Here is an 18,896-nt window from a genome sequence, read left to right as displayed (position 1 = left end):
GACATTAACAAGGCATCAGGATGTAAACAGACGGTATAGCCCGGCTACGAAGGGCTATAAGGCTATTTGAACATTCTGCCACTAGAGGGTAGAATGTTCTAACAAATAAAGCAAAGCCTTAAGGGAGCGCGAGGGGATTGGAATCCCCTCAGGCTCCCTGAAGCCTTTGTTCACAGCCAGAGCTGTGAACAAAGAAACATTGGAATGTTGGAGCTCCAGGCTTATACCAGCCATTATAAGCCCGGAGCACTGATAATTTTATCCTGCGGTGCGCGATATTCAGAGTCCAGAATCCTGTTGCGGCAAATACTAACCCCTAGATAAGAAAAAGTGTTTGTGCTATTCAGGCTCAACCGAGAGGGTAGACAGCTGTTTACACTTAGGGCCACAAGATATCGTTTAAGATTGAAGAACATTTGTGTGCAAGTCCAAGGCAGCCATAAAAGCTACAAAGGCATGCACCAACAGATGCAGCACTTTAGGTGTCCATGTCATCAACACTGGGTCATCCGCATATAAGAGTGTAGGGAGTGGCGTGCCTCTGAGGTTTGGTACATCTGGGGTGATAGTGAGTGGAGCTGAATAACATATAATATAAATAAAAGTGGGGTCAACACAAACCCTTGCCTTACCACTTGGGGGGAAACAGTTATATCCCCTGAAACCTCTCTATGAATACTAATTCATGTCCCTGTGCAGCAATACTAAAAAAAAGCACACGTGCTTCATCCATCTATTGATTGAGGAGAATTTGTCATAACTTTGAGGGATTGACACAATCAAATGCTGACGTCAGGTCCATGAATGCCAGATATAGGTGTGTTTGTTTGGCAATTGTATATTTGCCTATGACCAGATTCAAGTTCAAACACGGCTTGGTCGTCCCTGCCCGGTTCCTGAACCCCGACTGACAGGGATATAAAACGGACTCATCCCGGGTCCACTTCTTGATCCTGTTTTACAGGACCCACCCTAAAATGTTGACTGTTGTACAATTAATGAGATAGGCCTATAACAAGCCGACTGTGACCAGTCACCTTTTTTTAATATAGGCACAATTATAGATGTTGCCCAAGAATTCGGTATCGGGGAGTGGACGAGATTATTAAAAACATTCATCAGTAAAAGGGCCCAGAGCTCAGTGCTGCATTCAATCTAGTCAATGGGGACACAATCTGGACGGAGGGGGGGGCTTAACCACTGACACTCTGATTAATGGCATCCTCTACTTCATGCAAAGTTACCCGGATGCCTGGCTGATTGCTACTATTTAGTCAAAGCTCACTATCTATAGGTATAGCAGCATATATTTGAGAAAAGAAAGCCTTCAAGTCTCATTAGCAATATGCAACTAATTGGGGTCACAGATTACTTTTTTCTTCACATATCAGAGACAGCAGACCAAACTGGTTTGCTGTCCTTCACAGAAGCGTGATATCGAGTCCCAATGCTTCTCCATTATTTCTCCCTGTGTTTAGAAGTGACCACTTAATATTGCTTGCGTAAAGTAGCCACCACTAAAGGGATCCTTGGTTTGGTGGCACGAGCCCTACGTAGTAAGCGGTTTACCACTGAGCATTCATGATTGAACCACCTTGGGGTGTAGTTAGCAGTTCGAAATGGTTTCTAGAGAGTGCTTTTTATATGTATGCAAAAATTATTAAAAACTCCAACCACCTGTTCGTCATCCTCTTTCGCTAAACAAGCCACCACAAGCCCAGGTACTCCTTAATTATTAATTACAAAAATTGAACTGGTTCTCTGATCTCCACACCAGTCTAAGATTATCGGAACCCAGCATGCATATACCACGCATGGCTTTACACCGCAGTCAGTACCCCGATTGTGACGTTACCAACCGTTCCTTTACCACACCTGTTGTCACAACTTCCCTTAGGGGGCGCTGGGCTTTGGAACAGTATACATTACTATTCCAAGTCCTGTGAGTGTATCAGTAGGGAAGGTGTTGGACATAAAATCTAACACCAGTCCAACAACATGCCCCCTTGCGTGGTAAAGGAACATGTGGTAACGTCTTAGTCGGGGACTGACTGTGGTGTAAAGGCGCATCGTGGTATTGACTGCGGTGAATGATGTTTGTCTGTTGATGGCTGGAGATTCCTAGCCCCAGTATATTTTCAAAACTCTTCCTTGGGGGATGTTCGGAGGGCAACCAGGATGGGATTATGGTCCCAATATTTGAGGGAATAACTGCTCCGTACAAAAATATGTCTTTCAGATTGCTCGTAATGAAGATATAATCTATTGTTGAGCAGATACCTCCGCCCATATATGTAGGTAGAGTGGGATTGTTTATTCCTACTATCTCCATTACATTGTTTCGCTTAAAAGAGGCGAGATAAGTCATCAACTCCTGGCCTTTAGGGTCTATGCTTGCCGAGGGGCCAGTGTCATCACATAGTAAGATCGGTTGGGGGAAAGTCTCATATTAAACTCTCCCGACAAAGATGAACTGGGTGCCCCTTATTAGTGACTCTATTGAGTCAGTTTGTCTTTTCCATTGAACCCCAGTGAATGGGCCTACCTTTGTCAATGCAAAGCTAAACCAAAGGGATGATGGACGGAGTGTTGAACAATGCAAGCACTCACCCCCAGTCAACTGATCTGGGTTTAATCCATCATCATTCTTTAGCTCACTCCGCCGCCCCAGTTCAGACATGGCCATATGCAAACAGTCTGACCCTGTGCCCCAATGCAGGCACAAGCAGGGGGTATTATGTGTGCTGTGGACCTTTATAGTGCATAGTATTTATGCACACTACTCCTCTCCTGAAATTCAGTACCCTGGCGCTTCTTAACCTTCCCTCTCTACAATAAATTATCTGATGAACAGCAAGCAATGTTTTTTAGTGAGCAGGGCAGGATGGGTCTATTTGAGGGGGCTTCAAATGGAAGTCAGTAGGAGAGAAGCAGGGCTGATGTTCCTCCACCCTTGTATTCAAACCCTATACAATGTTGCACTAAGCAATTCACAAAAGTCTATGTATGCACACATCAATATATGAAAACACTAAGGGCCAGATGCATCAATACACAGTTTTGCGATTCCCTTATTGCGAATCATTGCGTTGCGCAATTAGGAAATCACAAAACTGCATGCATGAAAGTGTGTTGAACACTTTCTGCAATTTCTAGGGGATCGCAAATGACCTACTGTGTAAATACTTGTAATAGGTGGTAAAATGCTAATGTTTTGCGACCGCATTTCGGTCGCAAAACCTTCATACATACTGATGCGATTCAGTATTAGGAAGGGACTCCCTAAATATGCCCCTTCCTAATACCGAACCACAAAGCCATTTTGCAATTTATTAACAGGTTACCAAATCGCAAAATAGGGGTGCTACATCGGGAAAGCATTTTTTGTGTTCTCAAACCGATTCTGCAAATTAGTCCGTTTGAGAACTCAAATGGGCTTCATAAATCTGCCCCAAAGAGATCATACAAATGGTGCAACTACACTACACTAATGTTGGTAACATACATACCTTCTCACAGTTTAGGGGGTCCATCTTTTTTTCTGGTAATTCCAGCTATGTTTCCACGCCTGGCCCAGGATTCCAGAGTGCATTGCATTCTATTTTCACTCTATGGGGCGGCAAATCCTTTTTCAGTGTAAGAAGCTGACACTCATTACACTGTGACAGCTAAATAATTGTGCACATCTTTGGCTAGAGCACAATTTAACTTTAATCAGGACACAAAGTAAAAGATTTCATAAGATCAGACATACAATTTTCAGCACTCTATCAGAAATGTTGAGGCTGAACAATCCAAGCTGCATAGGGTTTCCCAAGGCCTGTGGCCTATATGGAAATTATTTTAACATTTGCATGTCATTATATTCTGGCTGAATCACTAATGTCCTGATCACTATCCAGTAACCTTCATTACTCATAATTCTACTGGTCCTCTTCACAGTCATCAGTTTTTAGGTCAGCCTATCTCCAAACAGGAAGAACTCAGGAGCACGCTGAAAAAACACACCACGCCCACACTCCTGGGTGCTTTAAAGGGTATGGCTTCCCAGCATACACCCTGACTTATCCTAGTCACCTCAAAAGCTGAAGTCAAAGAATGGTGGGCTTTTAGTAATGTCTATTATGAGGATGATTAGGATTAGGAGTAACGAAATGTACTGGTAAGTAATCAAAACATGACCTCTTCATCCCTCATTCCTGTCATTATAGCAGGTAAAAGAAAGCCAAAAATCTGCATTTAACCGACAACTTAAGACAATATGCACACAGTATGTCACCTACTAATTTAAAACCCAGGGCATAATTTTCAAAAATACAAAATTAAAGGCAGGACAGACCTAAGTATGCCGTGTCCCAAAGAGCATCATTCAGACAATAGATTTTGTAGTGTGAACTGCTGTACAAATGTGTGGGAAGAGACCAAAGTGGCCTTCGTTCAGATTTCAAAATAAGGAAAACTCTTGAGCTCCACGCCCTTTGGTATCTATCCTAGAGACGCTCAGGGAAATGCCCAGGACCTAAAGCAATTCGGGAACAAATCCAAGGACTAATTTCTAATGAAGAATCATTTGACCCCGTTCCAGTTCCTATAAAAGTTACAACAAGATAATAATAAGAAAAACTTTTAGAATATTCCAAATAAATCAAAGGTTTTCTCTTTTCATCCATTGAATTCTAGTCTTCCATCCAGAGAAGACAGGGAAGAGAAGAACAGGGACAAAATATTCTCCCTATCCATATGAGCTAAAGTTGCTACCTTGGCATGAACCTTAAGTTCTGAACAAAACACAGTACCATTCTGAAGGATTTTCAGGAATCTGTACAATAAAAAAACCACACCTCACCAGTCTGACAAGCTGAATAGATTGAAACCCGGAAAATACGTAACTGCCAGAAATGTAAGATTAACAGAAGATAAAGGTTCAAAAGCGGAGACCCAAAGTGATTCTAAGACCACAGTCTAGCCCCAAGGAGGAGAAGAAAGCCTTGATATAGAACAAGAGAAGAAAAAAATGTTACAGGACGTGAGAAACCTCGAGTCACCCAAACTGACCCAAGGATCATTAAATACTCCAATTGCTGCCCGGTGTGTCTTAAGGCAGGGGATTCTTCTGAAAACCCTCTAAGCAACATAGTATTACAGAAATTAGTTTAAATTGAGTAGAGGTGAGTGAGGTAGCTCACCAATGTTGGAAAGATCACCAGGGCCTAGAACAGGGTTTTCAGGTGGAGGGCTGTCTAGATTTCCAATTGTAATGGTCCTTTCAAGATGTCTCGTTAGTCTGCTGCTCTGCAAACCAATTCTTTCAACCTCCACACTGAGATAGAGAGACAGACAGACACCCTACTGGAAGCCACATCTGAGAGCTGAGGAGAAAGGGAAACAGGGAGAGTTTTATTTAAACGGAACGTCATGCCGGTCACCCACAAGGAGCACCGCCTCCTTCTGTTCATCCAGTTTCTTCGCACACCCTGGCCGGGTTGGAAGTTTCACCGGCTTGATGGGGCCTGCTCTCCTCATCCTCAGTAACGCCATACAACCCTGAAGAGTCACTGGACCATTCCTAGTGACGAAACACACGTCGGCTGGTGTTTTTTTCAAATTAAGTTGTTGCTTCAATTAAATAACTTTTCAACTCGATACTGGTGTCAGCCACTGCAATTGTCATTCGCACGAGACTTACACACCAATGTTACACCCCACCTACGTGTGCCCGGGACTGTGCTCATTTCCCATTATGGGTCCTTTGATTCACACACTTCGAGAGGTTATTGGGTAATTCCTCCGACCTGGCATCACCGTACCCACTCAATCACATATAATACCACGCGTACTAGTCTGAGCGCCATTACTTCCTGACTGCACTAAAAACCCAACCCCTGGCTATTCACTCCTTTTATCCCCTTATCCTGTTGTCCATCTCTGGGAGCAGCATACCTTTCTTGTTGAGTAGTGTCTCCAAGGTAGCACCCCATCTAAGGAGCTTACATCCTTTGTTTGCACCAATGGGAAACCTGCATGAAGTGGAAAACCTCTCATTAAAGATTTTGGAATCAAACGCCATTATAGCTGAGGATGTAGAGAACCTGACCCCGGAACAACAGATCGTAGTTCTGATGCTCTGGATTCCAATAATGAAGTATATGAAGTAGAAGAGAGTGAAGATGCAAATGTACCCAAGGAACCGAAAATATGCTTGAGACCACATGTCCCCGGACTTTCAAAAACATTCTGGCTGGAGCTTGACTGAGAGACAGTGAAGATGTTAGTGTGGTCCTTCATCTGTATGCTGGGAATGGAGGAGGATAAATCATAACTAGGTATGAGCAGAAATTGGCTCCAAGAAAAATTCTGTTTTATGATGGCTCTGTCTGGCATTTTTGAAGATTAAAAAGAAATCCGTGCAGCGTCACACAAGAGCAAAGAGCTTAGAGCTTCTGTTCCTTCCAAAGTCTCTTCTGGAGAAGGAGTATTAGAAGCAAATCATCCTAATAAAGGACTATATTCAAACTCTATAGACCGGGAAGAGCAACGCTGGGAGCCACCATCTCGATATACACCCTTAAAACACAGCAAAGTCCAAATGGCAAGACCCTGTACTTTTGATGACATACAGCTTAGGGATTAAGAAGTAGGCACTCCGGAGATTGATCGGTAACACGAATGCTTCCTTCGGAACCAGTGGAATTATTCTTGAAATCGGTAGAAGGTGCTTTTTAGTTCCAGTGCACTAAGCACCCTTTCAAAGATCACGGACAGTATCCTATTAGGTGTCAGTTTCACAAAAACAAGTTTGTTGTAATCTTATCGGGCTTGTCCACTATGTTTACAAAGCACAGTTTATTTCTCCATTTGGTCATATTGGCTGTGAGGTAGTTCTCCCCCATTGCTTGAAGGGTTAGCCATGTCTCTTGCTTGAATTTTAGCTCTGGGTACTTACATGATGTGTCAGGCCCCCTACCCCCTACTCACTGATATTCAGGTTTAGATGCAAATGCAAAAAGAACAATTGATGGACAGAGGGCAGAATAATGTCATACATTCCCCCCTGTACAGAGATCTGGGCCTAAATCCATCATCTACTCAAATTTGTGTTTGCCCAGGTCTAGATGTGCCCCTGATGCCCATGGTATGGGGCCTTGAGACCTGTTGTGTTCCTAGGGTTGCCACCTTTCCCATCGAAAAATTGATATGTTAAGACTCTGCAAAGGCCCGGACATGTTACTAACTCGTCTGCAATATTTTGTTTACTAACATTGACTTTCTGTCACTGATCATTGATATAGCTGTAGACCACATATTAACAAACTACCTTCTTACATTTACTTTTTAACATATGTACTGATAAGGAAAAAAAATACCGGCTTCAGATGATTTTCCTGATATTTGTACCGGCCGAAACCTTACAATATTGGTTCTGCTGATAAAAACCAGCGAGATGTCAACCCAGCTTCAGCACCAGGGCGTCCCGCAGCTGTTGGGATACTGAAACGTACATCCGTGGCCTGATGGCCACTGGGGTATCCTCCTGCAATGGGACTGGCTCCAGACTCACTCTTGGGCCTTGTGGGGCGACAGCGGGATCCACTGGTTGAACTCAGGGGAGTGTCGGTGAGCCGCAGCCCACCCAACCATGAGCCCCACAGTGGGATTCGTACCAACACTCTGTGACCAGAAAGAGGTAAGTCTTTAAGGTTTCAAAATGATTAATTAGCATAACAATTTGCAACCATAAATGGTATTGTATTATTTCTGCTTCTGTGACATTTTCACAGGAAATGACATCATGTCACTCAGAAGAAAACCACCTTCCAGTAGCCCAGAGCCACAATGGCTGGAAACACATGTAATTCTAGCATATTCATTCTGCTCTACAATACTTTGCAAGACAGGGGAAGGAATTGGATCTTTGGAGGGGTTAATTTCCTTTAGGTGCAGGCTCATACTGCCTTCCTTCACAGATCTGATGCTCTCCCTCCCTTACTGGTGCAGTAAGTGTCTCATAGTGTCTCCCTAAACAGGTACAACATACTGCTTGTGATAACACATGCAAGCACTGATGCAGAGGCAGGGTTTGTGCCAAGCTTGGGAACAAATGTCTGCAACAGGAAGGAAAATAAAGATGGTGTTCAGGCTCCCAGGGCCTCCTCTGCAGCTGTGAGGTATGGTCAGAGCAAGGCTACCACAATCCTGTGCACAGCAAGGCCCTGAAGACAGGCTAAAAACTACAACATATGACGCCATTTACAGTCATTTCCCCACAGGGGCTACACAGTCACTCCTCACGTCTGCTAATAATATCCAGCAGTATCCACTCATGGCCGTACAGAGCTTCTCAGGGTTTGGCCAAGCTCCTGTATGGATCACCTATGAGCCAGCGGTAGAGCAGTCTGGGCCTGAAGCAGAGCTGGAGTGCACCATTGATAGCTACTTCCATTCCATTCATAAACTATACTATGTACTATATACTTCCCTGAGCGGGCCCTTAACTAGCACACTGGTGCTGTGATCTTTTCCTGCCAACTCCCCGCTCAGAGGGGTCAGTCCTGTGCATAAAAGTAAACAGAGTCAGACTACAGGGGGAATCAGAAACACTCTATAGGTGCATCCTGTTAATATGCCACCAGCAGCAGAATGGGACCCCACACCAGCTCGGTTTCATTGGAAAGAACAGAGTGCATGAAAGATCCGGGGACCCCGAATGGGTGACTCGAAAGTGAAGGAAGCAGAGGTAAGTCACCTGCCTGGGGATGAAAGGAAGGAAGAAGGTTCATCAAGCAAAACATGTGTGCAGGAACATTCCGACGCCAGAGGAGTGCATCTGTGTCTCAAAAGATGTCCCATTTGACTCTTGTTTCGATTATTGTTTTGGGTACTGGTTATTATTCCTGTATTGTTTGTTCTAGTTGATTCAATGCCCATTAGATTTCCCATGTTAGACTAATGTTCTGATGTGTTACCTTTGCCTCAAATTGTAAAGCGCTCAGATATCCTTTGGGATCACGTTCGCGCTATATAATACGTTATAAATAAATAAATAAATAAATAAAAGAACAACTTCCTGTCTATGCTTCCAACAAGTATAGCCCTCCCTCTGCCGGTGACCTCACTTGCAAAGCCTGTATTTCACATGTCCTCGTCTGTGTACGTGGGTTTAGATTTGCAACTACACCTGAACAGTTTTCCACATGCACCTTAAAACATTCGGATTCACATGAAGCCACGTGAGCTTTGCTTAGCCAATTAGCACCTGGTATTTATCCCTGATTAAAGACAGCTCTGTTCTCTTATGCATCTGTCGCAGAATCCCGGATGTACAGACTTGAATCGAGGGGGCACAACGGGTATTTCCTCCTTCTAAGGTTGAACACGTGTGCCCCAATAAATTGGGTGATTTGCATAATTAGGTAAGTCAGTATTGACGCAGTCATTCATATTCATACTCCCATAAGAAATAACTTGAAGTGATGATCCATAAACAGGTAAAGACTATTTGGGCGCTCACTCAAAAGCGGGCCCTTCTGAAGTTCATCAGGTGCAGCACGCACGACAACCTCTTCCGGTTCATAGGGATCATCTGATGTATTACAGGGCGTGCCATGATTGGAGATATGATTCATATTTACAATCATTGATGGCAAAGCATTCTAGAATGTGACAGAAGTAGTGTGGATGCGTTTAACAATTAAAATCAACAACTACAATTCATCATTAAAACTCTGCTCAACAAACCGTAAAAACCAAACAATTCCAACTGCCGCATCTAAGTAACGCATTTCTGATAACAGCTACACAGCTTTCCACCTATGAAGAGTATCATACTTAAAAAACAAAGGTTTTAAAAACTTAATTTGATTAGCAAAATAAAAGACGCAGTCCATAAGTATATGCAATAAGGAGCATTTCGCAGTCAGGGGGCAGGAGCAGAGGCCATTGTTATCCTGAACCCTGGCCCAGTATGAGCGGGATGAATAGATTGGATTACATCCCACCCTGATCGTTAATATTTAATTTCGCAAACCTGGATCTGGTAACTGTGACAAGTAAGGAAAAACAGTGTCCTGGCCCAGAGTAGAGATTGAGAAAATGATAGATGGTTTCTTGCTCAGGTTTAATAGGTCGTTGGATTCAGACACCAAAGCAGCAGATTCTTTCAATGCGTGCTTGCCTGGAAATGGGGACCACAATGCGAATGGAGGTTCCTAAGAGCAATTATTCTAGTTCTTACGTATTTTGCCCAACTTATTTCACTACCTTGAATTTCTTCACAACACAATTTGGCGACTTTAGACACATCATCCTCCAAGAGTGAAATATCATACAGCCCAAGTAAAGGCCAACAGGTTCCAGGAGACCAGATTGCACTCCTTATGGCCTGAACCATGGTGCCTTGGGGGAGTGATAAAAGTCTTTGAAGCACTGCCCCTTCTAATCTGTCCCATTCATAAGTCAGGTCAAGGGAAAAAACTTCTCCTCCATACAAACCCACTGGAGGTATCTTCCCTTCATAAGCCCTTAGTAGTGGAATATGGTAAAGCCCCCCAAATCTACTATTAAATCTTGATAAACAACTGACCTCAATAGGGCCATCTGCTCTATGCCATCCCAATGCATGCCCCAACTCAGGTGCCTCCTGAAGGTCAAACCCAAATATTTAGATTGGTCGACTTGCTCCACCTCACATGTGTCTAAGTACCAGCTGAATTCCTTTACTTTTTTCCCAAAAACCAAAATCTTGGACTTTTCCAAGTTAATGTGAAGCTGGTTCTGCTTACTATAAGTTGCTAAAGCATTTTGTTTCCTCTGCAGACCAATTGTGGTGCAATCCAGTAGACCCAGATCGTCTACATAAAGCACAGTCAATATGCTCTTTCCCGACTTCTGGAGAGAAAGGCTTGGATTGGAAGATAAAGGTCAGCTAAAAATAGAGTAAAGAGCAGGGGTGCTGAAACGCGTTCCTGCCAGAGGCCATGCTCGATGGAACTTCTTTGAGATAATCGACCCGACTTGTCTAAATCCATCTGAGCCCAATTACCAGAATGCAAGGATTGAAGTACACTAAGGAGCTTTAACGGGAGCTCCCAGGCAACAAGTTTTCCTCATAGGCTGACCCAATCCACAGAATCGAAGACTGTCATGAAGTCGACAAAACAGCAGCACAGCCTTTCATTTACGGTCAGGGCCTTCAGAATAATGGACCATAATACAAAGCAATGATTTGTGGTGGAATGGCCCTGCCGAAAGCCCCCCTGACTCCAGGATGGGGTGACTTGAGAGGCTCTCTCCATGTTGTTTTTCCCAGAATCGCTTGCAAACCTCAAACTTTGACTAAAAACACATTTTTCTCACATTTCTGTGATGGTACGTTCTGGCATCTGCGGGGAGCCACAAACTTTCTACCACCCAGCATTCCCCTCAACCTTCTCATAAAAATTGTATGTCTTTTGTGTGGGTAGGCCTGAAGACCGCAACAGGAAAAGCCCCAAAATACAATCAACCTTTCCAGTCACAAAAATAATTGTTGTGAATCTATCTAGGACCCTAATCAAGATATCCCCGATTCATGCCCTTATGTGGTTATAACGAAACATATCCTTATAAAGGCATAGGAATCATGTCCATATCTAGCCATAGCCCATGCAGTCCAAATACGGCAAGGCTACTCCCAGACTCCTAGAAAGTACAACGCGTTCTTTAAACAAACCAAGCCTCCAGCAGCCCGGGAATTCCCCCTGCTTTTGTTTTGATTTGCACAAGAACTCCTGGAGTCCAGAAAGAACTGTTAGTTCTTAGTGACGTCTTATGTCCAACCTTACGTCAAAACCCGGCACCTTCCAGGTATAAATATACCGACGTTGCCTTAAGCAAACACACGGTGGTTTGGAGCAGAGCGGCTATCTACTTGCCCGACGCCCAGCTGATGTGAGTGCCGAAGGAAGCTGACCCTCCCATTTGACGCACTGAGAGAGATGCTGTCTTTTCTCCTGACGAGAAATTCCAGCTCCGGTGTTTCCAGTCACCCTTGCGGGTTGCTGGGAGATCGAGTCCTGAGAGAGAGATACAAGACCTCCTTCATTCTAGAACCAAGGTACGGAGCTGATTAAACCCTTGAGAGAAATTCTTGATTCAGATTCTTGGCAAAAACCAACTTAACTTAAACTGCAACTTATTTACTCCTTCCCACGTATTAGGCTTAGGTCAGGTACACCGGGGTAGGCGTATCTTAGAAGAACCAGTTGAGTACGTTAGTCAATGTTTTTATGTATGTATATATTTTATCCGGTATAAAGTATCATATGGCTAAGAAACCATATCAATGCTTTTACAGTATTATTTCATAATACTCCTTTTACTGTACGCACTTTACTTCATGATAAGTATTGCAATTGTGGCAACTCATTTCTCTTGCATGAGAAAGAAGACTGCTCAATAAATAACAACTTTTATTGAAAACGCCCGTCTCTCTATTTCTCTGCACTTCTGGTGAAATTAAGCATGTACGATAGACTGAGTGAAATAGCTGTCTATTGTTTTCACACAACTCTAGAGATATACTCTTTATTCTGAGGGAGCAAAGTTGTCATGTTTATGCGGTTGTCAGAAACTAATCCCTTCTTGTCTATTCAGGAAAGTTAACCCCTTCCTGTTCACTCGAGAAAGTTTCTAGCGACCACTGAGCTAGCTGGCAAACCTAATTAAGTCTAATATAGTCAGTAGAGACCTAGATGACCTCAGTCCTACGTCTACACTGCTGTTTATATTATTCCAATGCGCAGAGCCTATTGGGAATATAGGAACTACACTACATAATCTGATTTGGCTATGGGAGTAGCGGCGTTTGTTTGCCCAGGGATCAACGGCCAGTCAGAGAAACCTGCCAAACCCAGACATTTCTGAAAACTAGACAAGCAGGGGAGGCCAGGGTGGATACCACAAAGTCTGCTTACCCACAATTATTATTATTATTGTGGTTTTGTAAAGCGCACAGCTACCCCATGGGGTTTCCCAGCGCTGTGGTGTATGGAGACTTGGTTGGGGATTGGTTGGTACAACTTGATGATTTGTTTTAGGCAGGTTAGTTTGTCAGGAGTTTGATTATTTGCCATGCAAACCTCAAACTTTGCCAAAAATTCCACATTTTCTTTTAATTTCTGTGACGTAAACTGCTGGAATCAGCAGGAATTCACAAACTTCCTACCAACCAGCGTTCTCCCACTTGTCACGATTAAAATGCTACCTCACTTGTGTGGCTGGGCCTAGTAGTACATGTAACAGGCAAGCATCGAACGGAGGTCGATGGGAGTCTCATGGAGCAACTCTCGTGGACCCTGGTATACTTTTTGCCTGTTGAGAGCACTTGTCCCATTGCCAGGGGGCCCGCTTCCCCTCCAAATATAATTGTTGGTGGTCTAATGGGCTTTCTGCGCACTGCCAGGGACAGATTGGAGGATAATGCCTCCTATCTGCCTTTGAAGAAGGGCCGGAACTCTGCTGGGGGTCATTTGGCTAGGTGGGCCTAGGCCATAAGCCTGGGAGGGGTCTCCCCTACCCATTCTGCTAAAGAAAAACAGTAGCAACCTCCCTTCTGCCACTGAGGGGCAGAAGGAATTTTGAGCCCAGCCTAGGTGGTGACCACAACCCCATTGCTGGGGCCCACTACCCCTCCAAATATAATCCCTGGTGGTCTAGTGGTCTTTCTGACCTCGCAGGAGGAAGATTGGAGGAAAGCACCTCCTATCTGCCCCAACAAGTGAATAATTCTAGGGGCATTTGATTGGGAGAGGGGGTGGGGGCTAAGCCCAATACCTGGGAAGTCCGACCCCATCCATTCTGCTAAAAAAAAAAAACTGGATTCTACTGGGCAGACTGGAGGTAGCAACTCACAATTTGCCTTCTGGGGGGGCAGAATGTCTTTGGGCCTAGGGAGGCGGAGAGCATTAGGCCATTATAAGGGAGCATCTCTCCCTCCTCAAAAATAGTAGGTGGATCCCAGCTTGGGGATCGACCCTCCTATAGTGATCTTCAAGCAGGGATCCACTGGGGAATATTACCATTAGAAAGGGGAGATTGTCCCATTTCCAATGACACTTCCCATCTAAATCTGTGCTTTGGGTGCAGAGCCCCTGAGCACCAATGCAGTGAAAATGAAATGAGCATATCAGTTCATTTCACTTTCATTTTCAATGTAATGACGTCAGCGCGCCATGCGTGACGATCGTCATTACATAGGCCGAAATAAAAAAAAGGAAATTCCTCTGCCTCGGGTCCTGGAGGCATCCTCAGCACACGAGGACTGATGCGGAGGACGGCACAGAGCCATCCTCCACACCCTTTGGGTTAAATGTTGAGGCTGGGACTGCCTGGGAGTTCAGCCCTGGAAGAGGACAATCAACTGACTGGTTTACACAAATGCCGAAGCAGAGAGGTCGATCTCAAGAAAAGGTGATTGTGAAATATTCACATTCCATAAAACATCATGAAGAGTAAGAGCCCGCTTTATTTGAACAGGTTTGTAGCTGGATATATTAACTCAAATACAAATGTAACATAGTATCAACCTCACTAATACATCAAACTCCTGACAAACCAACCTCCCTTAATATAACGAAATAGCCCCCTTCCATGAAAATGTCCGGGCTTGGTCCCGATTTATTGGCGACATTTTTTTCATTTGGAAGTGGGACCAGGCAACTTTGACTGACTTTATCTCATGGTTGAACCTAGCCGACCAACATCTCAAATTCACCTCGCACTCCAGCAACACCAGGATTGAATTCCTTGATATCTGGGTAGAACACCAACATAATGAGATCTATGTCTCTCTCTTTACGAAGCCCACTGCATGAAACACACTGTTGCAATACAGCAGCTTCCACCCGTGCTGTCAAAGACATAGCATCCCTTTCAGCCAATTTCTCCCAATCCGGAGAAATTGCACTGATATGAAGGACTTTTTATTGCAAGGTGACCTGCTGAAAGACAAGTTCCTACTTCGCGGATATCCCTACAGGCTTGTCAAGGATGCCTTCAAGAGAGCGAGGTATTACAACCGGGAAGCTATGTTCGAACAAAGAGAAAAACACCCCTCGGAGAAGATAGTATGTATCACCAAGCACTCCAATCTGAACAACAAATTGCGCCAAGCTATTAATTCCAGCTGGCACCTCCTCAATTTGGACCCAGAATCAGCCCATTTACCCAAACTAATCTTCGCGTTTAGGAGGAACAAAAATTTGAGGAACCATCTCGTTAGAGGCAGGTTACCGGATACGATGCCCATGATCCAAAGTTCCATCACACGAACCAACCCTGTTGTTGGTAACCACAGATGCGGCAATTGCCAAGGGTGTCCCAACGCTATGATTGGAGCGACTATTACCATCCCTGAGCGCACCGTGGCCCTCAACGCGATGACCAACTGTCGCTCTTCCAACCTCATTTATGTCATCATTTGCCCCTGTAATCTCCCATATGTTGGTGAGACTGGACGCGAAATCCGCACCCGAATTGGAGAACACAAATCCAATATCAGGACGGGTAAAGCTGAGTCCCCCATTGTGGGCCACTGGCTAACCCAAGGCCACTCTGAAAAAGACCTTAAATGGTCGGTCCTTGAAAGAATTCAGGTGCGTCAGGGATCTGACCCCACGTCGGTCGAAAGAAGAGAGAAGTATTTTGGATCTTCTACTTACAAAGTGTGGAGAGGGGCCTCAATGAGGAATGTCCCCGGGCCAATGCCCTTCTGTAATTCAGACCTTGGAACCCTCCCCTTGTCCTTTGCCCATCCCTCCCTGTAAAAATACTTTCTCCTTGCAGCATTTTTTTCATCCCGCTTCCCTTCCCGTGATCATCCCCTCAGTAACTATTCTTTCTTCCTTTATTATTTTTCTTTTGTCCTTAGCCCATCCCTCCCTGCGCAAAAAAATATTTTTCCCTTGCAGCCCCCTTTTTTCTACCCGCTCCTTTGTCATCCCGCTCCTTCTCCTGTGATCATCCCCACAGTAATTTTTCACCTTTCCTTTTATTATTTTATCCTCGCAGCCGTGCCCAGTAGTTACACTGTGGTTCACGAGTCCGGCCATTCCTTTGTCTCAGTCCTGTTTCCATCACTTCTCGAGACGGCCGTTCCCTCTTTAATCGAAGCCGCTCACGTGATTTAGCCACGTGTCCTCCACCCTGGGACCTTGCCCCTTTAAATCATCCCTCCTCTGAATCTTCTTCCGCTTTCCGGCTTCCACCTAACTCAGGACGAACGCCCATCTCGGAGGATCAACACGGATACCTGTCCGGACTCAGGCCACGGAGCACCGGTAAGTCCCTCTCCTACCCCATACCACCATTCACTATAGAATTCCCGCTAGGCGCTTAATGTCTCCCAGCGCCTTCACTTTGAGACTCCCCCCATCGGAACCTCTGTTCCTTTCCCGCCTCTCGTATCCCCGATCCCCTGGTCCCCGTACCCTCATCTTAGGACCCCTGTCTGCTCCGAGCGAGCCATCCCTGAGCCCTACTCCCTTTCTGCGCCACCATTTAAATCCCGACGGGAATGAGGATTCTTGTTTATCCCCGCGTGGATTGAACCTAAGGCCGCGTCTACCATTATCTTTTCTTTTTCCCCAGGTGATTTGCCCCAGCTGCCTGTGGTTAAAAACTCTCTCCAATACTCTGAAATTCCGGAGCAGCTTGAATCCTGACCACCTGTTAAATATATGGGAGAGCTCTGATTTGGAGCACACCACGGTATGCACATGTATACACACGCACCTATATTGGGTTGTGGCCCCATCCTTTTAAAATCTTCATTTTCGAGGGACCATCTAACAGCAAACTTTATTTATTTTTTGATCCCGGCAGCTTGGACTTGAATACGTTTGCGCCTTCTCCAGCGTGACCATTGTATGCAGAGGGCCTCGCCAAAATACAGAACCGGTCTCCGAAATATCCTGTTAGACAAGGTACCGAGGGTCATTCCCCATTTCCTCCTCCGTGTTTATTGCATGTTATCACCATTAGTTCAGCACATCCCTGGGTGTATTTTCAGTCCAGTAGGGGCACCTTTTCTTCCACGCAGATTGATATCTCCTATTTTTCTTTTTATTTATATTTTTTTCACTTTCGGGCACATCTGGTCTCTAATGGTTTTTCATTCATCTCTATCTTCCTTTCTACCTTTTGTAACCCATTCAGCTACACCTTATTCACCTGCCTAAGTGGTCCATCTTCTGAGTGGGCCTAGATACTCTTCGTTCGTTGGCCAATGCTATTTTTAACACCGGGAGTTCCTTTTTTAAATAAGAATTCCTTATGATGAGTCTAAGCCTCTCAATTGCCACATCAGAATTTTCCTGTATGTAACCCTAATTGCATCTTTTATAGATCTTCCTACGCCCTGTGCCCTTCTGTCCACACATGCCCTGATGAAGGTGTAGCCCCGGCTGGGGTCTCACACCGAAATGCGCGTTGGCACCTTTACCATCTGAGAACCAACCGACTGATCTGGGAGAACATTCCAACTATCCCCACTGATCTCTGATCATTACAGTTCTGCGGAGTGACTTGTGATTGTGATCTTTTCATTTATTTGGATGTGAGAAGTATGCATGTGTATGTTTGTTGAGATTAGATTGTGGTTTTGTGTGTGGGCCATGGTGAGGACATATTGGTTTTTCAATTGATGTTAAATTATCTTCCTATTTAAGAATCATATGTTATGCTGTGTTATCTTTTCCATTATTAACTCTGTGTAACTCAGCTGTTTTCATGAAATGCATGATTTGAAAATATTTTACTCTGAAAAAATAATTCAATAAAGAAAAACAAAAAACACTATATTTGTTCATATGTCACCAGTTTTACTTCCTGAATCTTCTGTGTGGCTTGAGGTTAGTGCAAATATATTTGGACCTCATCTGAGGCCACCTTGTATCCTGTAGGCAGGTTTTCTCCCTCCTCCCTGACTTGTATCTTCCCCGTCTACCTGCCTAGTATTGATGTGGGGTCCCCCTTCTTTTTGGTTAAACCAACCTCCCTTAAACAAATCATAAAGGTGTACCAACCAACCCACAACTAAGTCTCCATACCCCACAGCGCTGGGAAACCCCATGGGGTAGCTTTGCGCTTTACAGAACCACAATAATAATAATAAGACGATGCACCTCATTCTTTTTCTTTCATTTACCATCCTACTTTCATTCCCCAGTCTCTCTCTCACTCTACTAAGCTTCCCCAAGGGGAGCCTCCTTGTCCTGCTTCAAAGCCTTACACTTCATCTTCCCCTCCCCTGACTGTCCATCCCCCCAGATCAATGCAGTTTCCAGCTTCATTCATAAACTCCTTTGCACCACACCTTTTCATACATCAGCTTCCTTACAGTGTCTCTCAATCCCTTTATCTAGTAGACATTGTCAAACTGAGAAAGATGTACCCCATAATCCCTGAACAAAAATGTATCATCTTTTTTTTGTAAATGTTTTTATTGGAACTCACATCATATGATGCACATGTACAATATGGTATCTACGTATACAATGAAGATCGGCATGTCAAATGCCATTGTGCGAGGTACAATAGTAAATGCAGGCTATACCATGCGGCCTATAACTTTATGAGAAGGCTAATGACAGGAAGAAAAAGGATGGGGGGAAAGAAGAAAAAGGAATGGGAAGAAAAAAAGGGCAAAATACAGTGCAACAATAAGAGAGCTCTAAAGTCATTGAGACACATATGTGTGAGATACCAACTCAGCACTTAGTCACCACATCCACATCCACATGACGGTGATCAGAACGTCATGTGAGAGAGCCTGCATGATTCTGCACAGAACTACAAGTTACCATGTCTGGTATTCGCCAAGCATGCCACGGGGGATTGAATAGAGGGGGAGTGGGTCATCG

At 44.4% G+C, this 18,896-nt stretch overlaps 1 long non-coding RNA gene across 1 annotated transcript; it reads left to right on the top strand.

The window, feature by feature from the left end:
* The first annotated feature begins 16,181 nt into the window (after positions 1-16,181).
* Positions 16,182-17,824, top strand: LOC144828406 (uncharacterized). The gene is made up of 4 exons (XR_013610439.1): positions 16,182-16,313; positions 16,624-16,743; positions 16,858-16,958; positions 17,380-17,824. It is a non-coding gene; the product is annotated as an uncharacterized LOC144828406 (long non-coding RNA).
* Positions 17,825-18,896: the final 1,072 nt, after the last annotated feature.

The sequence above is a fragment of the Lissotriton helveticus genome, chromosome 4_1 (genome assembly GCF_964261635.1).
Source record: "Lissotriton helveticus chromosome 4_1, aLisHel1.1, whole genome shotgun sequence".
In the NCBI taxonomy this organism is placed as follows: domain Eukaryota; kingdom Metazoa; phylum Chordata; class Amphibia; order Caudata; family Salamandridae; genus Lissotriton; species Lissotriton helveticus.
Note: the sequence above shows the minus strand (reverse complement) of the source record. Positions and strands in the feature narration are given on the sequence as shown.